General features: G+C 39.1%; 1 pseudogene; it reads left to right on the top strand.

Annotated features, from left to right (window-relative positions):
* Positions 1–7610: 7610 nt before the first annotated feature.
* LOC149120389 (constitutive coactivator of PPAR-gamma-like protein 1 pseudogene) overlaps positions 7611–21263 on the top strand; it is a 76363-nt pseudogene continuing 62710 nt past the window's right edge.

The raw sequence follows: 21263 nt of genomic DNA, 5'->3' as shown, positions 1-21263 counted from the left end.
TCAGAAAGAATTTATTGAAAATATGTGTGTCTCCAACCGATAGAATAAATAAAGGGGAGAGTGATCCAACATGGGAAGTGAGATACTCAGCAGACTCATAGAATGGCGGATGTCCTAAATAGCACTCTGGCCTCAGAATCAGCCCTAAAGGCACTCGGATCTGGCTGAAAAGCCCATGAGAGTATTTCAGGCATGGAAAGCCAAGACACTCTGGCAAAAAGATCTCTGTGAGTGAGATCCCAGTGGAAAGAACAGGTCTTCAAAGAGGGAGGTGCCTTTCTCTGAAGGGAGGAGAGAACCTCCACTTTGACTATGACCGTGTCTAAACAAGATAAGAGTCGGAGAACTCAAGGGGCTTCCATAGCCTTGGAAACTCATAACTGGTGCATAGGGAGATTACTGATGCCATAAACAGGAGTGTCAATTGGTAAAGTCAACAACAGGAGTCACTGTGCACTTACTCCTCATGTAGGATCTCTGTCCTTAACGTGCTGTACACTGAGGCTTAATGCTATAACGAGTACTCAAACAGTATATTTCACTTTGTGTTTCTATGGGGGTGCAAACGACTGAAATCTTTACTTAATGTACACTAAACTGATCTTCTGTAAAAAAAAAAAAAAAGGAAAGAAATTATCAATTCCCAACTTGACTCTCACTGGGATTAAACATGACAATAGGTCTGATCTGATTTCATCATCATTTAAAAAAAATCATCTATTATTTTTCACTTTATATTTCTGTGTGGGAGCAAACTGTTGAAATACTTACTTAAGGTATACTAAGCTGATCTTCTGTATATTAAGATAATCGAAAATGAATCTTGATGTGAATGGAAGGGGAGAGGGAGTGGGAAAGGGGAGGGTTGTGGGTGGGAGGGACGGTATGGGGGGGAAGCCATTGTAACACATGAGTCGTACTTTGGAAATTTATATTCATTAAATAAAAGATAAAAAAAAAGAAAAAAAAAGAAAAAAAAAGAAAATATGTGTGTCTGTCCATGCCTGTAGTGTAACAAGTGTAGTCTATGAATTCAGTCCTGTACTTTAGGAGTTTATAGGATTATTGAATGAAGCAAGGAGCATAATAGATTTCTATTTAAAATGTATGATGGCTTTTGCACTTAAAATATGTTCTAGGTTTTTCATGTCAGTTAATTGACATTAACTGTTATTTTGTATCCTTGGAACTGCATTATGGAATATTTTCCTTTCATATTTCAAAGTAAACACCACAATTCTCAAAGATGGTTTTGTGATTCTGGTCATTGCTTACAACATGTTGCTGTGAAAATAATAGAATGGTTGCAATCTCATGGTTTTATTGAATGTGGGTTTGGGAGATTCCAAAATGGAGGAAAGAATAAATTGAATTTCTACTGATTTTTCTCTTCATTGGAGCACTGCACAGCATAAAACCATTGCCCCTCCAAGCCTTCTTCAACCACACACCTCATTCTACCAAAGTCTTTTTTTTTACATATTCTATAATTCCATTTGTATAGAAAAGGCAAATATATATGGAGAGATAGCAGTTTATGACTTACATGGGTCTGCTGGGTAAAATTGGTAAAATTAGAGAAAGACTTCAAAAAAGCTTGTAAGAACTTTTGGAGTGATGGGACTTTCCTAAAGCTGGATTGTGGCAATGGTTACCCACCTGTATACATGTACCAAAAGTCATTGAACAGTATTGTTAGAATGTATGATTAGTTGATGTATATGATATACACAAACTTTAATTTCAATCTAAAAATTAAAACAAATGAATGCACAGTCTTTTTACCTTTAACAGAAGAAAGAATAATCAATGTTTTAATTCTATCTAGACAAGTAATATAAAATATCAAATCATATTATATAATATATATAAATAATATCTGACAATAATACTAACACTACTACTAGATATGTGCTGTCTATATGTTAATTTGCTTGATCCAACCTGCCTATGAAGTACAATAATCGTCTTCATTTTACAGAAGAAGGACAGTTATCATGGTTTTATATTTTGCCTAAGGTAACACAAATTGTAGTTGGTAGAGGTACAATTTCATTTTTTTGACAGGCAGTGTTAGACAGTGAGAGAGAGAGAGACAGAGAGAAAGGTCTTCCTTCCATTGGTTCACTCCCCAAATGGCCACTATTGCCGGTGCTGTGCCGATCCAAAGCCAGGAGCTGGGTGCTTCTTCCTGGTCTCCCATGCAGGTGCAGGGACCCAAGCACTTGGGCCATCCTCCAGTGCCCTCCCAGGCCACAGCAGAGAGCTGGAATGGAAGAGGAGCATCTGGGGCTAGTAGCTGGCACCCCAACCGGACTAGAACCTGGGATGCCAGCACTGCAGGCAGAGGATTAGCCAATTGAGCCACAGTGTCAGCCGGTAGAGGTAGAATTTGAATCCTTTTTTTTTTTTTTTTGCCTGTAGATTTCTAAGCATGAAACGCCAATTTATTGTTTTTTTTTTTTAACTTTTATTTAATGAATATAAATTTCCAAAGTACAGAATATTGATTACAATGACTTCCCCCCCATAACATCCCTCCAACCCGCAACCTTCCCCTTATCCACTCCCTCTCCCCTTCCATTCATGTCAAGATTCATTTTCGATTCTCTTTATATACAGAAGATCAGTTTAGCATACATTAAGTAAAGATTTCAACAGTTTGCTCCCACACAGAAACATAAAGTGAAAAATACTGCTTGAGTACTAGTTAGAGCATTAAATCTCAATGTACAGCACACTAAGGACAAAGATCCTACATGAGGAGTAAGTGCACAGTGACTCCTGTTGTTGACTTAAGAAATTGACACTCTTGTTTATGGCATCAGTAATCACCCTAGGCTCTTGTCACGAGCTGCCAAGGCTATGGAAGCCCCCTGGGTTCACTGACTCTCATCATTTTTAGACAAGGCCATGGTCAAAGTGGAAGTACTCTCCTCCCTTCAGAGAAAGGTACCTCCTTCTTTGATGACCCATTCTTTCCACTAGGATCTTACTCGTGGAGATCTTTCATTTAGGTTTTTTTTCCCCAGAGTGTCTTGGCTTTCCATGCCTGAAATACTCTCATGGGCATTTCAGCCGGATCCGCATGCCTTAAGGGCTGATTCTGAGGCCAGAGTGTTGTTTAGGACATTTGCCATTCTATGGGTCTGCTGTGTATCTCACTTCCCATGTTGGACCATTCTCTCCCTTTTTTATTCTATCAGCTAGTATTTGCAGACACTATTCTTGTTTATGTGATCCCTTTGGTTCTTAGTCCTATCATTATGATCAATTGTGAACAGAACTTGATCACTGGGACTAGTGAGATGGCATTGGTACATGCCACCTTGATGGGACTGAATTGGAATCCCCTGGTATGTTTCTAACTCTACCGTTTGAGGTAAGTCAGCTTGAGCATGTCCCGAATTGCACATCTCTTCCCTCTTATTCCCACTCTTATATTTAACAGTGATCACTTTTCAGTTAAGTTTCAGCACTTAAGAAGAATTGTGTATTGATTACAGTATTCAACCAAAAGTATTAAGTAGAACAAACAAAAAAAATACTAAGAGGGATAACATATCAAGTTGCTCTTCAACAGTCAGGGTGAGGGCTGATCAAGTCACCGTTTCTCCTAGTGTTCATTTCACTTTAACAGGTTTCCTTTTTGGTGCTCAGTTAGTTGTCACCTATCAAGCAGAACAAGTGGTATTTGTCCCTTTGGGATTGGCTTATTTCACTCAGCATAATGTTTTCCAAATTCCTAACAGGGATCACTTTTCAGTTAAAATTTAAATCCTAACAACCTCTAGAGTCTGGCTGACAATATCTGATAGGATGATACCATGGATTTCTTCTACCTCAGAGCTTTTGCCCATTCTGTTTCCTTTAGAAGAACACACTTACACCCCTTTCTTCCTGTAATAACTCTTATTCATTTTGAAGTGGAGCATAACTCTTTTCTGTAGTCTTTTTTTACCCTCTTGATACAGGACAGCTTCTCGCATTATTCAGTGCCCTTGCATATGAACTCTACCTTTCAAACCAGCTATCACTTGTGCTCACACCCTCATGTGCTTATTGATATCGACTGCCCATCTGGAAGGCATAACAACAGCAGTCTTACTCCTCACTCATGACCAGCACCATGCCTAGTATCAAATACTTACTGTTTATCTGGTACTATCTGATCTGCACTTGTGTAAAGCAGGAGTTAGTGAATAAGTAAGTTTAATGCTGGTTGTTAAATGCCATCTGTGGATCTCTTATTTCTACCAAACTCTTAAATGTCATTTTCAAAATCAATTCAAATAGAAAAATAATGTATAGCACTTTTAGTTGATATGTGAGGTATAACTGTACTAACTTTCTTAATTTGGAACAGGTCTATACATTCATGAATTATTAGAAAAGGATATTATCTTGCATACTTAGAAGAATGAAAAGCTATCATTGGAAATGCCTCCATTTCCAACTATTTTATTTATTTATTTTTTGAATTATGCAGTAAATTTTATTGCAATAACTATATGTGGATATGTAATAAACATACACACAAACACACATGCATAAACATGCACAGACACATACACAAACATTTACAAAGACACATGCACACATACAGAACCAAACATACGCACATTACAGTGAGAATCCTGGGCTTTGGCTTGAGTATTCACACTTCTAAGTTTTTTTAAGATTTATATATTTGAAAGAGATGGAGAGACAGAGATATACTGCATCCACTGGCTCACTTCCTGAATGGCTGCAACAGTCAGAACTGGATCGATCTAAAGCCAGGAGCCAGGGGGCTTCTTTCGGGTCCCCCACACAGGTGCAGAGGGCCAAGCACCTGGACCATCTTCAGCTGCCTTTCCAGGCCATAGCAAAGAGCTAAATTGGAAGAGTGGCCAGGACAAAAACCAGTGCACAAATGGGATGCAGGTATTGCAGGCTGAGGCCCAGCCTACTACACCATAGCATCAGCCCCTGACACACAGATATTTAGATATATTTATATTCATCACATGAACAAATAAAACTATACAGATTCATTTCTGTTATTTTAAATGAAGAGCTAACATGTATATTTATTAAGTAATCTTATATTTAATATTTTGGGGGGAGTACTTACCTTTCTAGCAATTTAATAATTTAGATAATCTGAAAAAGTTTCAATTACAATTCATTTAGTGCATTGGAGTTAAGTATATTAAATATCCTTTTAAAAGCATTGCTGAGTTTAAAGGGTTTCTCTGGAGTCAGAGAAGAGGAATGAGGGCATTTGGAAAAGCAGGTAAGCTGCTACTTGGGGCACCTGCATCCTATATCTGAGTGCCTGACTTTGAGTACTAGCTCTGGTTCTGATTCTAGCTTCTTGCTAATGCACACCCAGGGAAGCAACAGCTGATGCCTCAACTACCTGGGTCCCTGTCACCCATTTGGTGACTTGGGTTGAGTTCGGGGCTCCTGGCTTTAGCCTGGTCTAGTCCCAGCTGTTGCAGGCACCTGGGAAGTGAACCAGCATATGGATGATCTCCTCCCCTCATCTCTCAGTCAATCTGCTTTTCAAATACAATGAAAATAAATAAATAAAAATTTTAAATAAAAATAAGAACAGGAAGCTGCAGGGAGAGACAGTCTTCTTTTTCTTTGTTGTCTTCCATTACTCAGAGGACTGGATTTTACCAGCCATGTGGAGGTAAAATACATCCCTGTAGCTTCTGGGCTTTAATGGGAAATGAGACAGCTGCTAAAGCCAACACCATCAAATGGCTACATCCTCAGTGAAAGTGTGTATGAGGAAATTTCACCTGACACTGAAAGGAGATAATAAGGAAAATTGTCCATTTGGGCTTCTCCTGTCAGTGTTGAAAACCTCTGTAAAGAAGTTGAAACCTCAGCTCTACACTCAAGTTTTTTAGGCCCACTATTCTACATAAATATTTGTTTCCTTTTCTTTTTCTTATGTATGAAGGGTCTGTAAAAAGTTTATGGAAGTGCATATTATTTAAAAAAAACTATGTATATATTTAAAAATATTTTTACCAAAATGAACTTATCTTTGAATTCCATTTTCAACAAATTTTTGAGGGTACTTTCATATGATTTTTATGAGTCTATTTTACAGTTATAATCTGGGAACCACTTAGGTGCATTTTTGCTTATTTCCCCCCAGTTAATGTTCTGCATCATAAGTGTTTTAAGCTATTTTTATTTATTTTAAAGGCAGTGCGTGTGTGTGTGTGAGAGAGAGAGAGAGAGAGAGAGAGAGAGAGAGAATATCTTCCATCTACTGGTTCACTCCCCAAATGGCTGTAACAGCCAGGGCTGGGGCAGACCAAGGCCAAGAGCCAGGGGATTCTTCTGATTCTCTCACTTGGGTGCAGGAGCCTATCTTCCACTGATTTCCTGGGTACATTTGCAGGGAGCTGGATCAGAAGTGAAGCATCCAGTACTCAAACTGGTGCTCATATTTTATGCTGGCATTGCAGGTGGTGGCTTTATCTACTGCACTACAATGTTGGTCCCACATTATCAGCCTTAAATTTGTATCCACAATGAATAATAAATGATCAGCAAAACCCTTCTTGTTTCATGCAAGAAAAGCATGTGATTTGACTGTAAGTCCATCCATGGTGAAATGTTAACATGACTTTTAGGCCGGCGCCGCGGCTCACTAGGCTAATCCTCTGCCTTGCGGCGCCGGCACACTGGGTTCTAGTCCCGGTCGGGGCGCCAGATTCTGTCCCGGTTGCTCCTCTTCCAGGCCAGCTCTCTGCTGTGGCCAGGGAGTGTAGTGGGGGATGGCCCAAGTGCTTGGGCCCTGCACCCCATGGGAGACCAGAAGTACCTGGCTCCTGCCATCGGATCAGCGCGGTGCGCCGGCCGCAGCACATTGGCCGCGGCGGCCATTGGAGGGTGAACCAACGGCAAAGGAAGACCTTTCTCTCTGTCTCTCTCTCTCACTGTCCACTCTGCCTGTCAAAAAAATAAATAAATAAAAATAAAAAAATAAAAAAATAAAAAAATAAAAAATAAAAAAATTTCTTTAAAAAAAAAAGAAATGTTAACATGACTTTTATATTGCATTGTCGTTCTAGAGACACAAATATCTCTTGTATCCTAATTTGATTATTCCAGCAATTTGCCCCCTGTCAGTCTCAATTAGAAAGAATAAACAAAGCTTTATTGAGAGTCTATGAGTTATAATTAAATTCACTCGTCCAATGATTTGAACTGGAGACTGATTGTTGAGATTGCTTGATTTATTCTACTTTTTTACTTTTTAAAAAACTAAAAGGCACAGATTTCATGTACTTCATATATTCAGCTTTAAGACTATAGTGATATTTACCATTCTACCTTTCCCCTCTCCCTCACTCCCATTTTATTTTATCCAAAGATCTACTTTCAATTACCTTTATGCACAGAAAATCAAGTCTATAATAGTCCCCTCCTGCCTGCCTGCCTGGCCTATCAGTGTGGCAGCAGCGGTAGCAACAGGTCCCTCCCAGACTTGGCCCAGGGAGGCGGTAACACATGGCTGCCATGGCAGCCATGAGCACACCCCAACCTACCCCAGCCCGGCCTAGAGGCTGCCACCACTGTGCCAGGGCCCTGCTGCCATGGGCATTCAGGGCTTCCAGGACTACATCGACAAGCACTGCCAGAGTGCTGTGGTGCCAGTGGAGCTGCAGAAGCTGGCCCAGGGCAGCTTGGTGGGCAGTGGGTGGCAGCAGCCCCCACAGACCCTGCTTTGCTTGCCTGTGAATGCGAATGACTGCCTGCATTGCCTATACAGCGCTTCTACACTGACTGGGTTAGCGGCAGCCAGTGGAGCCACATGCTCAGCTACCTAGAGGTGCTGGCCAAGGCCTACTCTAGGGGCAACATCGAGCTGCTGGTGTTCTTCAATGGCATGCTGGAGAAGATGCAGCTGCAGGAGTGGGTCAAGTGGCAGGGCAATGAGTGCCAGATGGTGCAGCAGATCATAAGCTGCCACCCAAGGTCTGGTTCCTGCTGCCCCTCTGCATGGCCCACTGCATCTGCCTGGTGCTCATCCGCTTCCATGTCAAGGTCGCACAGAGCATTGAGGATAACCATCAGGAGGTGATTGGCTTCTGCAGAGAGAATGGCTTCCATGGCCTGGTGGCATAGGACTCTCACTATGCCCTGTGCAACATCCCTTGTTACTTCAGCGCCCATGCTCTCAAACTGAGCTGCAAGGGAAAGAGCCTTACCATGAGCCAGTACCTGATGTACGAGATTGCCAAGCAGCTAGACCTGAATCCAAACCGTTTCGTGTTTTTGCTTCTCTGCTAGGAAATCACATTCTACCTGATGAGGATCTGGCATCATTTCATTGGAATCTGCTAGGTCCTGAACATCCACTAGCCTCACTAAAGGTCCAGGCCCAGCAGCTGGTCTTGCCACCCTGTGACGTAGTGAACACAGCTGTCTCCGACTACATCCACAACATTCAGGACAGCTCTGACCTGGATGCCATAGCTAAAGATGTTTTCCAGCACTAATAGTCTAGAGCAGGTGACAAAGTTACTTGATTTAAGAGAGCAATTAGATATTACTCAGCAACTACTAAGCCTGTGTCATTTCACCCACCACATTACTTAGACGGACCAAATCCAAAATTTCTTGTGATGCTGCTGCCCTATGTTCCCCTCAGATGCTCAACATTCCACAGACCTCTATGCAAGTGAAGCCCATGGCCCCACAGGTGCCTGGCCCAGGGGGCACCCCGGGCCAGGGATCATACCCCTATGGTCTGGACAGGAGCGGGAAGGCCCTGGTGGAACAGAACAGCTACAGCAACATTCTGCATGAGGGGAAGCATATGCTGCTGTACGAGCGCTCCTCACCCATTAATCCAGCCCAGGGTGGCAGCTCCAACCATGTGGATTCTACCTACTTCCCTAGTTCTTCCACTTCATCGTCTTCAGACAGTGATGAGGGCAGTGCAGGGGCAACAAACCACATCAGCGGGAATAAGATTGGCTGGGAGAAGACAGGAAACCATGCAGAGCCTCAGGCATGGGGGGATGCAGGAGACCAAAGGCAGAAAGTTCACCCAGTGCCTCTTCAGGAAGCCAGACAGTGTAATGCAAAGGGAGTCAGATGGGCACAGTCCAGCTGAACCTGTGGCTCCTGTTGATGCCCACCAGGAACCACATGGACATCACTACCCCTCCCCTGCCCCTATTGCACCTGAGGTGCTAAGAGTGGCTGAGCACAGGCACAAGAAGGGGCTGATGTACCCCTGCATCTTCCATGTCATGACCAAGGGTGAAATCAAAATTGCTGTTTCTATTGAAAATGAAGCCAACAAAGACCTGCCTCTGGCCACCCTTCTCTATAGGCCAGTTCATCAGTATGTTTACAGAGTCCTGTTAAGCTTGGCAGAAAGCAGAAAAAAACTGAGAGACTTGCTTTTAGAAAGAACAGACTTCCATCAGAATTCTCGCCGGTGATCATTAAGGGATGGGCAGCTTAGAAAGGGAAGTCTCCTCAAACTCCAGAACTGATGGAAGCCCTGGCCTTCAGGGAATGTACCTGCCCTACTTGAAGAGGCTTTGGCTGGGCAAGGCAGTGGAGGACAAGAACTGCAGGATGAGGGCCTTCCTGCCTGCATGCGGTCAAACACTCCTGCCATGCTGAACCCTGCCAAAGTGCCCACCCACCTCATGGTGCTCTGCTGTGTCTTACAGTATATGGTGCAGTGGCCAGGAGCTTGAATACTGCAGCATCAGGAACTAAACGCCTTCCTGGCCCAGTCGCTGTTCCCCAAGCTCTATGAGCCAGATCAGCTACAGGAGCTCAAGATTGGGAACCTTGACCCCCAAGGGATTCAACTGTCAGCTCTCTTCGTGAGTGGGGTGGACATGGCGCTATTCATAAATGACGTGTGTGGACAGCCCATCCCCTGGGAGCACTATTGTCCACGGATGTATTTTGATGGGAAGCTCTTCCAGTCCAAGCTCCTCAAAGCCAGTCAGGATATGTTTATTGTGCCAGTACCAGGCTTTTTATATATAATATATAACCACCCTGTGGTATGTCTTGAAATATGGTATTATCCTTGTTGTTTAAAATTGTTTCATATATTTGGGGTCTCATGTTTACATGAATTCAAGCACCATTTTTCCTGTAGATTTATAATATCACAATTGATTTTAACATTACCATGGTTTGTATTATGACACTGCAATGAAAGTTTATCACAATATATTATGACCACAGAGATTTTTTGATTATAATTCAATGATGGTTCATGATATCAGAATTGATATGATATCACAATAGTGGTTTTATACATCACTATCATGGTTTAGGACACCATAATTATGAATAAACAATGGAAAGCTTATGACACCACAATTATTTTATTACATTACAACTGAATATGACATCACAATGTTAGGTTTATTTATTACATCAGAATATATATATATATATATATATATATATTTTACTTTCAAACTTTTATTTAATGAATATAAATTTCCAAAGTACAGCTTATGGATTACAATGGCTTCCCCCCCATAACGTCCCTTCTACCCGCAACCCTCCCCTTTCCCACTCCCTCTCCCCTTCCATTCACATCAAGATTCATTTTCATTTCTCTTTATATACAGATCAGTTTAGCATACATTAAGTAAAGATTTCAACAGTTTGCTCCCACACAGAAACATAAAGTGAAAAATACTGTTTGAGTACTAGTTAGAGCATTAAATCTCAATGTACAGCACACTAAGGACAAAGATCCTACATGAGGAGTAAGTGCACAGTGACTCCTGTTGTTGACTTAACAAATTGACACTCTTGTTTATGGCCTCAGTAATCACCCTAGGCTCTTGTCACGAGCTGCCAAGGCTATGGAAGCCCCCTGAGTTCACTGACTCTCATCATATTTAGACAAGGCCATGGTCAAAGTGGAAGTTCTCTCCTCCCTTCAGAGAAAGGTACCTCCTTCTTTGATGACCCATTCTTTCCACTGGGATCTCACAGAGATCTTTCATTTAGGTCTTCTTTTTTTTCCCCAGAGTGTCTTGGCTTTCCATGCCTGAAATACTCTCATGGGCATTTCAGCCGGATCCGCATGCCTTAAGGGCTGATTCTGAGGCCAGAGTGTTGTTTAGGACATTTGCCATTCTATGGGTCTGCTGTGTATCTCACTTCCCATGTTGGACCATTCTCTCCCTTTTTTATTCTATCAGCTAGTATTTGCAGACACTATTCTTGTTTATGTGATCCCTTTGGTTCTTAGTCCTATCATTATGATCAATTGTGAACAGAACTTGATCACTGGGACTAGTGAGATGGCATTGGTACATGCCACCTTGATGGGACTGAATTGGAATCCCCTGGTATGTTTCTAACTCTACCGTTTGAGGTAAGTCAGCTTGAGCATGTCCCGAATTGCACATCTCTTCCCTCTCTTATTCCCACTCTTATATTTAACAGTGATCGCTTTTCAGTTAAGTTTCAGCACTTAAGAAGGATTGTGTATTGATTACAGTATTCAACCAAAAGTATTAAGTAGAAGAAACAAAAAAAAATACTAAGAGGGATAACATATCAAGTTGCTCATCAACAGTCAGGGTGAGGGCTGATCAAGTCACCATTTCTCCTAGTGTTCATTTCACTTTAACAGGTTTCCTTTTTGGTGCTCAGTTAGTTGTCACCTATCAAGGAGAACAAGTGGTATTTGTCCCTTTGGGATTGGCTTCTTACACTCAGCATAATGTTTTCCAAATTCCTAACAGGGACCACTTTTCAGTTAAAATTTAAACACCTAAAATAATTGTGTGTTAATTACAGAGTTCAACCAATGGTACTAGAACAAAACAAATACTAAAATGGATAAAGTATTACATTGTACATCAACAGTCAGGACAAGAGCTGATCAAGTCACTGTTTCTCATAGTGTCCATTTCATTTCAACAAGTTTCCCCCTTGGTGCTCAGTTAGTAGTCGCCGATCAGGGAGAACATATGATATTTGTTCCTTTGGGACTGGCTCAATTCACTCAGCATGATGTTTTCCAAATTCCTCCATCTTGTTGAAAATGACAGGGTTTCATTGTTTTTGACTGCTGTACAGTATTCTATGGAGTACATGTCCCATTATTTCTTTATCCAGTCTACTGTTGATGGGAATTTGGGGTGGTTCCAGGTCTTAGCTATTGTGAATTGAGCTGCAATAAACATTAAGGTGCAGACTGCTTTTTAGTTTGCCAATTTCATTTCCTTTGGGTAAATTCCAAGGAGTGGGATGGCTGGGTTGAACGGTAGGGTTATCTTCAGATTTCTGAGGAATGTCCAGAATGACTTCCATAGTGGCTTTACCAGTTTGCATTCCCACCAACAGTGGGTTAGTGTCCCTTTTTCCCCACATCCTCACCAGCATCTGTTGTTGGTAGATTTCTGCATGTGAGCCATTCTAACCGGGGTGAGGTGAATCCTCATTGTGGTTTTGACTTTCATTTCCCTGATTGCTAGTGATCTTGAACATTTTTTCATGTGCCTGTTGGCCATTTGGATTTCCTCTTTTGAAAAATGTCTATTGAGGTCCTTGGCCCATCTCTTAAGTGGGTTGTTGGTTTTGTTTTTGTGGAGTTTCTTGATCTCTTTGTAGATTCTGGTTATTAACCCTTTATCTGTTGCATAGTTTGCAAATATTTTTTCCCATTCTGTCAGTTGCCTCTTCACTTTCCTGACTGTTTCTTTTGCTGTACAGAAACTTCTCAATTTGATGCAATCCCAATAGTTGATTTTGGCTTTGACTGCCTGTGCTTCTGGGGTGTTTTCCAAGAAGTCATTGCCGGTACCTATATCTTGCAGGGTTTTTCCAATTTTCTCTAATAATTTGATGGTGTCAGGTCATAGATTTAAGTCTTTAATCCAGGTTGATTGAATTTTTGTGTAAGGTGAAAGGTAGGGATCTTGCTTCATGATTCTGCACGTGGAAATCCAGTTTTCCCAGCACCATTTATTGAATAGACTGTCCTTACTCCAGGGATTGGTTTTGGATCCTTGATCAAATATGAGTTGGCTGTAGCTGTTTGGGTTGATTTCTGGTGTTTCTATTCTGTTCCATTGGTCTATCCATCTGTTTCTGTACCAGTACCATGCTGTTTTGATAACAACTGCCCTGTAGTATGTCCTCAAATCTGGTATTGTGATGCCTCTGGCTTTGTTTTTGTTGTACAAGATTGCTTTAGCTATTCGAGGTCTCCTGTGTCTCCATGTGAATTTCAGCATCATTTTTTCCAGATCTGAGAAGAAGGTCTTTGGTATCTTGATTGGTATTGCATTGAATCTATAAATTGCTTTTGGGAGAATGGACATTTTGATGATATTGATCTTCCAATCCATGAGCATGGAAGATTTTTCATTTCTTGGTATCCTCTTCTATTTCTTTCTTTAAGGTTTTGTAATTTTCATCGTAGAGATCTTTAACGTCCTTGGTTAAGTTTATTCCAAGGTATTTGATTGTTTTTGTAGCTATTGTAAATGGTATTGATCTTAGAAGTTCTTCCTCAGCCATGGCATTGTCTGTGTATACAAAGGCTGTTGATTTTTGTGCATTGATTTTATACCCTGCTACTTTGCCAAAATCTTCTATGAGTTCCAATAGTCTCTTAGTAGAGTTCTTTGGGTCCCCTAAATAAAGAATCATAGCATCTGCAAAGAGGGATAGTATGAGTTCTTCCTTCCCAATTTGTATCCCTTTAATTTCTTTTTCTTGCCTAACAGCTCTGGCTAGAACTTCCAGAACTATATGGAATAGCAGTAGTGAGAGTGGGCATGCCTGTCTGGTACCAGATCTCAGTGGAAATGCTTCCAGCTTTTCCCCATTCAATAGGATGTTGGCTGTGGGTTTTTCATAGATTGCTTTGATTGTATTGAGGAATGTTCCTTCCAAACCCAGTTTGCTTAGAGTTTTCATCATGAACGGGTGTTGCATTTTATCAAATGCTTTCTCGGTGTCTATTGAGATAATCATATGGTTTTTCTTCTGCAGTCTGTTAATGTGGTGTATCACATTGATTGTCTTGCGCACATTAAACCATCCCTGCATACTAGGGATAAATCCCACTTGGTCTGGGTGGATGATCTTTCTGATGTGTTGTTGCATTCTATTGTTCAGAATTTTATTGAGGATTTTTGCGTCTATGTTCATCAGGGATGTTGGTCTGTAGTTCTCTTTCAATGCTGCTTCTTTTGTTGGCTTAGGAATTAAGGTGATGCTGACTTCATAGAAAGAATGTTAGGTTTATTTATTACATCAAAATATATTTTAACATCACCATGAACATCATGATTTTTAATGACTTGCAATTGATTACCATGAGACATCATGATGAAAGTTTATGATATATCAAAATTTTACATCACAGTAGTTGGTTTGTGATATCATAATATCGGTTTATGTTACCATAATATTGGTATATGACATCACATCAGTTTTTTTCAAGATTTATTTATTCATTTGGAAGAGTTCACAGAAATAGAAGGAGAGGCAGAAAGAGTGAGGGGTCTTCCATCCAGTGGTTCACTCCCCAATTGGCTGAAATGTCCAGAGCTGCACTGATCTGAAGCCAGGAGCCAGGAGCTTTTCCTGGGTCTCTCATGAGGGTGCAGGGGCCCAAGGACTTGGGCCATCTTCTACTGCTTTCCCAGGCCATAGCAGAAAGCCAGATCAGAAGTGGAGAAGCTGGGACTTGAACCAGTGCCCATATGGGATGCCAGCACTGCAGGCAGTGGCTTTACCCACTAATGCCCCGATTTTTATAGATTTATTTATGTATTCATTTGAAAGTCATAGTTGCACAGAGAAGGAGAGGCAGAGAGAGAAGAAGAAGAAGAAGAAGAGGAGGAGGAGGAGGAGGAGGAGGAGAAGGAGGAGGAGGAAGAAGAAGAAGAAGAAGAAGAAGAAGAAGAAGAAGAAGAAGAAGAAGAAGAAGAAGAGAGGTCTTTCATTCACTGGTTCACTCCCCATCTGGCTGCAATGGCCCGAGCTATGCTGATTCAAAGCCAGGAGCCAGGATCTTCCTTGAGGTCATCCACTCAGATGCAGGAGCCCAAGGACTTTCCACTTTCCACTGCTTACCCAGGCTATAGCAAAGAGCTGGACTGAAAGTAGAGCAGCTGAGATTCAAACCAGCGCCCATATGGGATGCTGGCACTGCAGGTGGTGGCTTTACCTGCCATGCCACAGCACCATCCCTTTGAAGTTGATTTTTAACATGTATTTAACATGTACAGTTAGGACTTCACATTTTATCATTACAGAACAATTGTGGTTGTATTAAATCACAATTGATTTTGAATTGCAATAGTTTTTGTGAGTTCATAGTTCATTATGACAGAGTGGTAGGCTTATGATATCACAATATGGTTTATATAACCAGACTGATTTTGATGTTGTGAGTTTCTGTGACTCCACAATTGATTGTGACAATGACAGTTGATTTTAATCACAATGATTTTGAATTCACAGTTGTTTTAGGACATTGTATTTGATTATGATAGCCCAATGGTACTTTTATGTATAATTACATCAAAGTGGAAAGATTACAAGGTTCCAATTTTTCTATAACTTCACAATTATGACATCACAGTTTTAACACTGCAATGTCAAAATTATGGTTTACTACATCAAAATTGATTACAATTTCAGAAGGGATTTAATGACAACATCAATGATTATGACAATGGTAGCTTATGACATAACAATCGTGTCTAAGGTTATCACGTTATTTTGCTTTCACAATAACATTTTGATGTTACAATAATAGATTTATGAAGTCACAATTTTTATGTTTTCATGTTATAACACCACAGTATTTATATCAAATTGTATTTTATTAATCTGAATTCATTAGGACATCACAATGATTAACATGACTTCACAATTGATTATGATATCTCAATGATTTTTACAATACAATTGATTATGGAATAGAAATCATAGGTTTATGAGATTATAATGGTTTTTATGTCATCAAAATAGATTTGAATTTACAATGATACCATGACATCAATTGAAACTTCATAATGATTGTATTTCCTCTTAATGTCATAATGATTTTATGATTTCAGAGTTCATTAAAATATCACAGTTGTTGGATATGACATCACCATGCTTGGTTTATGGCATCACATTTGTTTCTGAAATCATCTTTATGACATCACAATTGATTATGACATGACAACATAGCTTTATGACATCACAATTGAACTTATGTCATCATAACAGATTGTTTTTTCTGTCATCAAAATTTATTATAACATTATTGATTATACAATATAAAGGTGGTTTATGACTTCAGAATTGATTATTGCACAATGATAAATTTATGAATTCAGAATGCTTTATGACTTCACCATTGATTATGACATGGTGGTGGGCTTGTGAAATCACAATGCTGTATATGAAATCACAATTGATGATACTCTAATAGTGTTTATTGCATTATAATTGATATGACATAATAATAGTAGGTCTGTGATATTGCAATGGCATTATGACTTTACAGTTGATCAATAATGACAACACTTTTTTTGTGCAATTAAAATGTTGGACCATGACATCAATGGCTTTTCTGTTTCACAGTTGACTATGATATCAAGATTTTCATTATGGCATCACAAATGATTATGAGAATACAGTGGTATTTTCATTATAGTACATTGGTTCTTGTAATTTTTCCTTTGCTTATTATATCACAATGGTTTTATGACAACATATAGTGGCTCATGTTATTAGATTGATAATGTAACAGTGGTAGGATTATGGTAAAACAATCTTGTTTTATCACATCTCCATTGATTATGACATCACAAGGCTTTCATGATATCACAATTGCTTATGCCATAACAATAGTGGTTTAAAACATTACAATTATGATGTAACAGTTATATTTTTATGAAATCAGTGGTTTTTGGCTACATCGTTGATTATGACATCAGAAGAAACAGCTGCTGACATTACAGTGGTTGTTTTATGGATTCACAATATTGGTTTAGGCATCAGTGATTTTTACAATATCATTATTGATTATGACATCATAATGGTGAATTATGTTATAATTTATTCTGACATCAAAAAGGATAATTTGTGACACTGCAATTGTGTTTTACATAATCAGAATTGTGATTTATGCCATTAGTTGATTATTGTATCTCAATAGTTGATACTGCAATGCTTTGATGGCTTCACACATAACTACAACAACAGAGGTTGGTTTATAACATCATGGTGATATATTTAAGGCATCACATTATTGGCATATGACATCTCAATGATTATTATGACATCATAGTTTATTTTAATACCATAATTATATTTACATCACACCTTTTTATACCATGGCAATCATAGCTTTAAAGAATCATAATGGTTTTGTCACCACAATAGATTTTGGGCTCACAATAGTTTTTTGACATCATCTTTTAATATAACATTTTAATGTTAGCTTATGATATAATTTATTAAGACTTGACAATAGATTCATGATTTCATAATGGTATTAGGAACCCACATTTAATTATGACATCACATTGAATTATGACATAATGTTGGTTGATTTAATGCATTTCAATATGGGTCTCTGACATCACAGTTGGTGATATCACAATTATAACTTATGGCTTGACAGCAGACTATGACATCCACAATGGTGAATTTATATTTCAAATGTTGCTATGACATCACAATTGATAATTAAATCACAATAGTAGGTTTATGACATGAAAATTACGGTTTAGATACTAAGTTGAACATGATGTCATAAAGGTATATACTTTGACATTATACTTTATTTTTTATTTTTTATTTTTTTTAAATTTTTTTATCTTTTATTTAATGAATATAAATTTCCAAAGTACGACTCATGGGTTACAATGGCTTCCCCCCCCATACCGTCCCTCCCACCCACAACCCTCCCCTTTCCCACTCCCTCTCCCCTTCCATTCACATCAAGATTCATTTTCGATTATCTTAATATACAGAAGATCAGCTTAGTATACCTTAAGTAAGGATTTCAACAGTTTGCTCCCACACAGAAACATAAAGTGAAAAATAATAGATGATTTTTTTTAAATGATGATGAAATCAGATCAGACCTATTGACATTATACTTTATGACATCACAATTTTAGTTCATTTTACAATGGTGTTGACACCGCAATTAACTGTAAAAAAATCACAGTTGTGTTTTATGACTTCAAAACTGATTTGTGACAACACAGTTAATCACAATATCATAATGCAGGTTTATGGATTAAAATGGCTTTATGACAACACATGGTATTATGGCATCACAATACTCCTTTATATGACATCATGATTTACTGTAACACTGCAATGTGGATTTTTATGATGTCACAATGAATAACACCCAATTGATTATGATAACACAATGGTATGTTAAATCACAATGGTCTTATGGACTTAAAATGCATTTTTTTTCTTTTTTTAAACTTTTATTTAGTAAATATAAATTTTATTTAGTGAATATAAATTTCCAATCCAGCTTATGGATTACAATGACTTTTTCTCCCCCACAACTTCCCTCCCACCCGCACCCCTCCCATCTCCCACTCCCTATCCCATTCCATTCACAGCAAGATTCATTTTCAATTATCTTTACATACAGCAGATTGATTTAGTATATATTACATAAAGATTTCATGAGTTTGCACCCACACAGAAACAAAAAGTGTAAAATACTGTTTCAGTACTAGTTATAGCATTAAATCACAATGAACAACACATTAAGGACAGAGATCCTACTTGAGGAGTAAGTACACAGTGACTCCTGTTGTTGAATTAATAATTTGACACTCTTGTTTATGGCGTCAAAATCTCCCTAGGCTCTTGTCATGAGTTTCCAAGGCTATGGAAGACTTTTGAGTTCACTGACTTTGATCTTATTTAGACAAGGTCATAGTCAAAGTGGAAATTCTCTCCTCCTTTCAGAGAAAGGTATCTCCTTCTTTGATGGCCCCATTCTTTCCACTGGGATCTCACTCACAGAGATCTTTCATTTGGGAAACTTTTTTTTTTTGCCAGAGCATCTTGGCTTTCCATGCCTAAAATACTCTCATGGGCTCTTCAGCCAGATCTGAATGCCTTAAGTGTTTATTCTGAGGCCAGAGTGCTGTTTAGGACATCTGCCATTCTATGAGTCTGCTGTGTATCCCACTTCCCATGTTGGATCGTTCTCTCCATTTTTGATTCTATCAGCTAGTATTAGCAGACACTAGTCAAGTATGTGTGATCCCTTTGACTTTTAATCCTATTATTATGATCAATTATGAACTGAAACTGATCACTTGGACTAGTGAGATGGCATTGGTACGTGCCACCTTGATGGGACTGAATTGGAATCCCCTGGCACATTTCTAACTCCACCATTTGGGGCAAGTCTGATTGAACATGTCCCAAATTGTACATCTCCTCCCTCTCTTATTCCCACTCTTATATTTGACAGGGATCACTTTTCAGTTAAATTTAAACACCTAAGAATAATTATGTGTTAATTACAGAGTTTAACCAATAGTATTACCTAGAACAAAAAATACTAAAAGGGATAAAGTATTAAATTGTACATCAACAGTGATGACAATGGCTAACAAGTCACGGTTTCTCATAGTGTCCCTTTCACTTCAACAGGTTTCCTTTTTGGTGATTGATTAGTTGTCACTGATCAAGGAGAACATATGATATTTTTCCCTTTGCGACTGGCTTATTCACTCAGCATAATGTTTTCCAGATTCCTCCATTTTGTTGCAAACGACTGGATTTTTTTTACTGCTGTATAGTATTCTATAGAGTACATGTCCCATTATTTCTTTATCCAGTCTACTGTTGATGGGAATTTGGGTTGATTCCAGGTCTTAGCTATTGTGAATTGAGCTGCAATAAACATTAAGGTGCAGACTGCTTTTTAGTTTGCCAATTTCATTTCCTGTGGGTAAATTCCAAGGAGTGGGATTACTGGGTTGTATGGTAGGGTTATCTTCAGATTTCTGAGGAATGTCCAGAATGACTTCCATAGTGGCTTTACCAGTTTGCATTCCCACCAACAGTGGGTTAGTGTCCCTTTTTCCCCACATCCTCACCAGCATCTGTTGTTGGTAGATTTCTGCATGTGAGCCATTCTAACCGGGGTGAGGTGAAACCTCATTGTGGTTTTGACTTTCATTTCCCTGATTGCTAGTGATCTTGAACATTTTTTCATGTGCCTGTTGGCCATTTGGATTTCCTCTTTTGAAAAATGTCTATTGAGGTCCTTGGCCCATCTCTTAAGTGGGTTGTTGGTTTTGTTTTTGTGGAGTTTCTTGATCTCTTTGTAGATTCTGGTTATTAACCCTTTATCTGTTGCATAGTTTGCAAATATTTTTTCCCATTCTGTCAGTTGCCTCTTCACTTTCCTGACTGTTTCTTTTGCTGTACAGAAACTTCTCAATTTGATGCAATCCCAATAGTTGATTTTGGCTTTGACTGCCTGTGCCTCCCGGGTCTTTTCCAGAAATTCTTTGCCTGTGCCAATATCTTGAAGGGTTTTTCAAATGTTCTCTAATAACTTAATGGTGTCAGGACATAGATTTAGGTCTTTAATCCATGTTGAGTGGATTTTTGTGTAAGGTGAAAGGAAGGGGTCTCGCTTCATGCTTCTGCACGTGGAAATCCAGTTTTCCCAGCACCATTTATTGAATAGACTGTCCTTACTCCAGGGATTGGTTTTGGATCCTTGATCAAATATGAGTTGGCTGTAGATGTTTGGGTTGATTTCTGGTGTTTCTATTCTGTTCCATTGGTCTATCCATCTGTTTCTGTACCAGTACCATGCTGTTTTGATAACAACTGCCCTGTAGTATATCCTCAAATCTGGTATTGTGATGCCTCTGGCTTTGTTTTTGTTGTACAAGAATGCTTTAACTATTCTAGGTCTCCTGTGACTCCATATGAATTTCAGCATCATTTTTTCCAGATCTGAGAATGAGGTCTGTGTTATTTTGATTGGTATCATATTGAATCTATAAATTGCTTTTGGGAGAATGGACATTTTGATGATATTGATCTTCCAATCCATGAGCATGGAAGATTTTTCATTTCTTGGTATCCTCTTCTATTTCTTTCTTTAAGGTTTTGTAATTTTCATCATAGAGATCTTGAACATCCTTGGTTAAGTTTATTCCAAGGTATTTGATTGTTTTTGTAGCTATTGTAAATGGGATTGATCTTAGAAG

This window comes from Oryctolagus cuniculus, chromosome 19 (assembly GCF_051225735.1).
Source record: "Oryctolagus cuniculus isolate XC-2025 breed Fujian yellow rabbit chromosome 19, ASM5122573v1, whole genome shotgun sequence".
Classification (NCBI taxonomy): Eukaryota; Metazoa; Chordata; class Mammalia; order Lagomorpha; family Leporidae; genus Oryctolagus; species Oryctolagus cuniculus.
Note: the sequence above shows the minus strand (reverse complement) of the source record. Positions and strands in the feature narration are given on the sequence as shown.